This window comes from Manihot esculenta, chromosome 2 (assembly GCF_001659605.2).
Source record: "Manihot esculenta cultivar AM560-2 chromosome 2, M.esculenta_v8, whole genome shotgun sequence".
In the NCBI taxonomy this organism is placed as follows: domain Eukaryota; kingdom Viridiplantae; phylum Streptophyta; class Magnoliopsida; order Malpighiales; family Euphorbiaceae; genus Manihot; species Manihot esculenta.
This window is the reverse complement of record NC_035162.2, coordinates 19,231,856-19,237,910: the sequence shown is the minus strand read 5'-3', so window position 1 is coordinate 19,237,910 and position 6,055 is coordinate 19,231,856.

The following is a 6,055-nucleotide window of genomic DNA, read 5'->3' as shown; positions in this document are numbered from 1 at the left end:
TAGGATTGTAACATTTGTACCCTTTGTGTTTTTCACTATATCCTATAAAGACACATAAGCACGATTTAGGGTCGAAAATGAGACCCATGCAATTTATAATATAGTGTGTCATGTCCTAACACAGAAGTGGGCAATCTATTTATTAAAAAAACTGCAGTTTGAAAAGCCTCAACCCACATTGACAACAGCACATGACTATGGTACATCATAGTTAAGCCTAATTCACGGATGACACGGTGTCGTCGTTCAACAACACCGGTTTGCTTAGGTGTATAAGAACAAGACACTTGATGTTTAATTCCCTGTGCAAGAAAATGCGAAGATAAAGCAGTGTTTAAAAACTCACCTCCACCATCGGAGTGGAAAGTTTTGATGTGCTTACCAAATTGGCGGAGCACATATTGTTCAAAAGCTTTATATGCAGCAAAAAACTCAGATTTTTTCCTTAGGGGTATTAGCCATGAATATTTAGAATAGTCATCAACCAAACAAGCATAATATTTAAATTTTGCAAAAGACAGAACAGGGGCTGGTCCCCATAAATCACAATAAATTTTTTCAAACACAGAGGAACTATTATTTGTGGACAAAGAAAATGGAAATTTACTCAACTTCCCTAACTGGCAACTATCACATAAAGATTTAGAATGCAAGGAACCTTTTACATCAATTAGGTTCTTATTAAATAAAACAGAAATTGCAGATGATTGAGGATGTCCTAATCGCTGGTGCCATATGGCCGCAGTACCAGTCTTAAACCGATTAGAAAAATACGTTGTGGGTGCACCAGTCAAAATATAAAGATTATGTTTCCGTGGCCCTCGTAGCAGTACCTGTCCCGTTTGTCGATCCTTAACAGAAATAGAAACATTAGAAAATTCACAATTGACAGGATAATCATCAGTTAATTATCCAATAGACAACAAATTCTTTTTTAGAGCAGGAACTGATAAAACATTTGAAATAGATAATTTATTTTTCTATTCTATGGAAGCCTTTCCAACGCCATCGATAGATAGAAAAGCTCCATCTCCTATGGTTATGGAATCAGGTCCATAATAATCATGAAGCTTATGTAACAGCTTTTTGTTACCTGTCATATGGTTCGACGCACCGGAGTCTGCAACCCAGTCTGTGTCAATAACATCATTATCCAGTGTGAGGGCAGTAAGAGCTTGAGCAGGGCTGTTCGATTTATCTTGTGGAATCCACCAGCAAATTTTGGCAATATGTCCATCCCTGTTGCAGTATTGACAAACTTCGTTCTTGTACAGTTCCCGTTCGGCTGGTGTCATTCTTCTACGCCCTGTGGGAGGAGGTCGCCGCTGAGGGAGGCTTGGTTCCTTGTTCTGTCTTTGTCCCGGTGTCTGCTGAGCTTGGAAGCCACGCCCTTGAGAGTTGAATCGAGGACGTCGATTCGAAGAAGAATTTGAAGAAGTCTGTTGATTTCCATAGAAGGCCACGTGAGAAGCAATTTGGTCAAGACCTGTTTCAGTTTGTGTGGAAAACCACATACGTCGCTGATCGAGATTCTTAAGTTGGGAGACTAGCTCATTATACATTGGTCGCGGTGGCTTGAGCATCGTTGTGGTGAACGTTTCGTATTGGGGTCCCAAACTAGTAAGAAGACAAAATACTTTCTCTTCATCGGGTACTGTTTTTTCAATTGCTGCTAAATTGTCACAGATCTCTTTAAACAATCTTAGGTGTTCTGTGATGGACCGACTTTCTTCTTTGCGAAAGTAGGTCAATTGCTGTTGGAGGGTAAATACCCTTTCTTGTGAATCTTGGGCATACGCATCTTTTAAAGCGCTCAAAACAGTATGAACAGTTTCTAATCCGATGACAAGGCCGAGTGATTCCTCGCTTAATGTTCCATAGATCCATCCACGAAGTAATCGGTCGGACTTTTGCCATGCTTTGAATGTGTATGATTGTTGAGGTCGATAATTTTCGGGAATTGGGTTGGGAGGGTCATTGAATTTCTGATCCTCAGGAAAGCCACTAACAAGGTGATCTGACAGCTCCTGACTTTCAGCTAAACGCAAAACTTGTTCTCTCCACAGAGGATAGTTTGTTTGTTTGAGTTTCAAAGTGACGAAATTGGCGACATTCAGATTTGAAGAAGCCATGGTGAGAGATCGTCAAGGCTCTGATACCAAGATAAAAAAGTTAAAAGAAATGTTTTTTAAGAATATAATCTTCGTTATATTACACTTCACAGTACACACATGATTTAAATAAGAGAATTGATAACTAAAGTTGCCTATTGAATAGGAGAGAGTATGGAAAAATATCACCAGTAAGTGAACGAATCACCCTAAGAATCCTAATCACAAGACTCATTCAATTGTACAATATTTACAAAATTAACCCTTATCACTCCAATACTCAAGCCTTAGCACAGCAGCCTTATTACTCTTGAGAGATGGAACCATCCTTATGACTCCCTGAACTAATAGCATGTACACTAACAATCTCTCATTTGCACTAGGCCTAATCATACAAGTATCTAATACTCATAGACCTATTGTGCTGATCATGCTTGACTTGTGAAAGAGGCTTGGTTAGTGGATCTGCAATATTGTCATTTGTGTCTATTTTGCATATTTTGATATCTCCTCTATCAATGATGTAACAGCCCGGAAACCGGTACCCTCTTTGTAACGGCCCAAACTGCTCGGCACTAGGATCCAGATCGACTTAAGGCCGCCTAGACCCGTAGTAAGCCTATCCTGAACTCTGTGTATCTGTTAAAATCCCATACATGATCCAACTGGACTATAACTGTTACAACTTGTCTGTAACACAACCAGACTTAACCTGTAAAACACTCTCTGGAGGTCCAATCATGTGAACCAAAAGCTCAGACATACTAGTCTGAACTACCCCTCAGGGGCTAACCAGCGACGCTCTACCAAGTAACCTCCATGCACTATGCGCACTGCAGCATAGAACCCACTCTGTAAGGGTCAGCATATCATAAGTTAACTTGGTTACCATAGAGTCACAGGAATCAAACCTGGTCTTCTCTAGTGGTCTACTCTGTGGATCACAGGAATCAAACCTGGTCTTTCCTCTGTATCTACTATATGTCACTGGGTTTTCGAAACACAACATAAAGTAAGTCTGGTCTGACTCATTTCTCATCAAGAAACTTTAAAAACAGGATACATGTATATACCAAGGATTAAACATACACTATAGGCAAAAGCACATTCTATCTCATATACAACTCAACTGACTATCTATTACATCACTTTACATACATCATGTCCACACTATGCTATTACATATGCAATCCTTTAGCAACTCTGATGCTTCTACCCTTCCCAGCTACTCTGAACCTGCAAAACTGGGGTTAAGGGAAAGGGATGAGCTACTAAAGCCCAGTGAGTAGAAACACTGAAAAACAGTTCATTCACACGCATTTACTATGAAAATGTATCACAACTCAAGCATCTCAATATATCTTGGATTAGACATGACCCCAAAACTCCCTTGACGGGCTATTGAAGTCGCCTTGGTCCAATCCCCACTAAGGTAGACATGACCCCAAAAATACCCTCTGTCAACACTGACCTGACACAATGACAGGAGCCGAAGCTTAGGCTATTGGAGTCGCCTGGGTCCACCTAATCTCTGATCACATAATATGCAATGCAACAACTTCGTGATTCTAATGCAAATCACCCTAATATAAATCATAGCATCCATGATGCATGAACTATGCTCATACAGTCTGTATCTTTTAATAAAAAGATTAAGTTTAGTTCTACTCACCTCTGCTCTTCTGGCAGAACTGTACTGACTCTGAAACTTCTAACACTGATGACCTCCTCGATCTCTCGGGTCCAATCCTGAATCAAATGGACTCGAATGAGGTGTCAACTATACTCTGAACAACTCTTAAACAATCCCCTATAAACCCCTCTGAACCTCTGAAAACCAGCACATAAAGCATGCAAAAGAAGGCTGGACAGGACATTTTCGGCGGCAGGTTCGGCGGCCGAATGTCCTGAACAGAGCCGAAACTCACATACTTTCGGCGGCCGAATCTCCTCTTTCGGCGGCCGAACCCTTTCGGGGGCATGGTTCGGGGGCCAAACCACACTCCAGAGACGAAAGTCTCTAACCTTCGGCGGCACCTTCGGCGGCCGAACCTCCCCTCCAGAGACGAAAGTCCAATCCTTCGGGGGCAGGATTAGGCAGCCGAAACCACCTCCTCAACACGTTCGGCGGCCGAACCCTCTTTCGGCGGCCGAAGCTGGGTTCTCCAGTTAGGCAGAACCTCGCTCACCTCATGCTCAACTTCCCCCAAACCTCACTCAACATGCATAAACACTTCTACTAACACATAGGGGCTTAGAACAAGCTCAAAACCCCAAAAACAACTCAAACAACATACAAAGGCACAAAGGGTCCCTAAACCCTCACATGCACAACTCATGCAAAAACTCATGCATAACTCCCTTCTCCCTCCATAAAACTTGCTTAAAACATCATAAAACATAAGGATCAACACATACCTCGTGAAGAACAAAGGCTGGTGTGATCCCAAACTTGAAGATATGGAGATCCAAGCTCCAAAAGTCTCCAAGCTCCACCTCCTTGTTCCAAGCTCACCACTCTTGAATTCAAGGAGAAAACTCATGAAAACCTTGAAAGATTTGAAGAGAAACCATGAACTCAACCCAAGGAAAGCATGAACTCACCTTAGCCCAAAAGAGAGAGAACCCTCCTCTTTTTCCAGAGCAAGGAGCCCTTTATAGGTGGTCAACCGCCCCTCCTTCGGCAGCCTAACCTGCATGCGAAACCATGCAACGTTCGGCGGCCTAACTTGGAGTTTCGGAAGCCGAACCTATAGCACTTTCGGCGGCCGAACATTACCTTCGGCGGCCGAACCTGCATTTTGCCTCCTTAGTCTTTTCTCTTCAAAACTCAAATCCTTTGAACTTAAAACCATTAAAAACACTTTAACACCCTTGCTTTACCCTTCTAGCCAACTCCGACATCCTCGAATTCCACCGGACGGTAGGAATTCCGATGCCTGAGAAAGCAGGGTATTACAATCTACCCCCCTTACAAAAACATTCGTCCCCGAATGTTCTTGCTCTAAAACATGCATACATAAAAGAGACTCGGTATTACTGGAGTGAAAACTCTCGGTCTTCCTAGCACAGTAAACACAACTGAGCTAAGCAGGTGAGATCTCCGGAGATCTCCCCCTCTCTAGGAGACACCTCCAGTACTACCACAACGTCTCTTACACAGCAACAGCTTTCGCTGCACACTCTGATCCTTGCCCTTCTCTCTTCATCTGTACTAAACTAGCTGCTCCTCTTCTGACTGTATCATGACTAACTCATACTAACTTGAACTCAACTCATACTAACTTGAACTCACTACAGGTAGGACCCGGATCTCAGATCTATCTAGGAAACACGACCAGCTCCTGCTAGCTGATCCAATAGATCATCAATCCTGAATGGGAATACCTGTCCCTGGTAGTGACCTTGTCCAACTGCTTACAGTCGCTACAAGCCTCAAGGATTCATCCTTCGTTTCCCGCAACTATTCTGGATCATTCCAGAGTGAGGTACTCGGTCGGATAAAACCCTTATCTACCAAGTCTCACAACTGCTCTCTACTACTCGCTCAACTCTGCAGGTGCCATCATGTAGGGAAAGAAAGAAATGGTTCTGGGTCCAGACACCATTCCTATCCCAACTCTATCTCCCTGACAGATGATAAACCTGACAGCTCGTCTGGGCAGACGTCTAAGAACTCTCTCAACCACAGACACAGAGGCTGGTTCCCTAACCCAACTACTAAACTCTCTCACAGGAGCGAGAACCCTCTAACGACCTCTCCTGAGCAAACTCTGAGCCTGTAGGGCTGACATCAAACCTCTAGGCAATCTACTCTGTCCCTCCTAGGGACTACCTCTCGTCGATCCGAAACTGTGAGCCTCACTACCTTGGCTCTACTGACTCGGTAGCACTACGAGTAGCTAGCCACTCCATCACTAGAATGACATCGACCAGTCCAATCT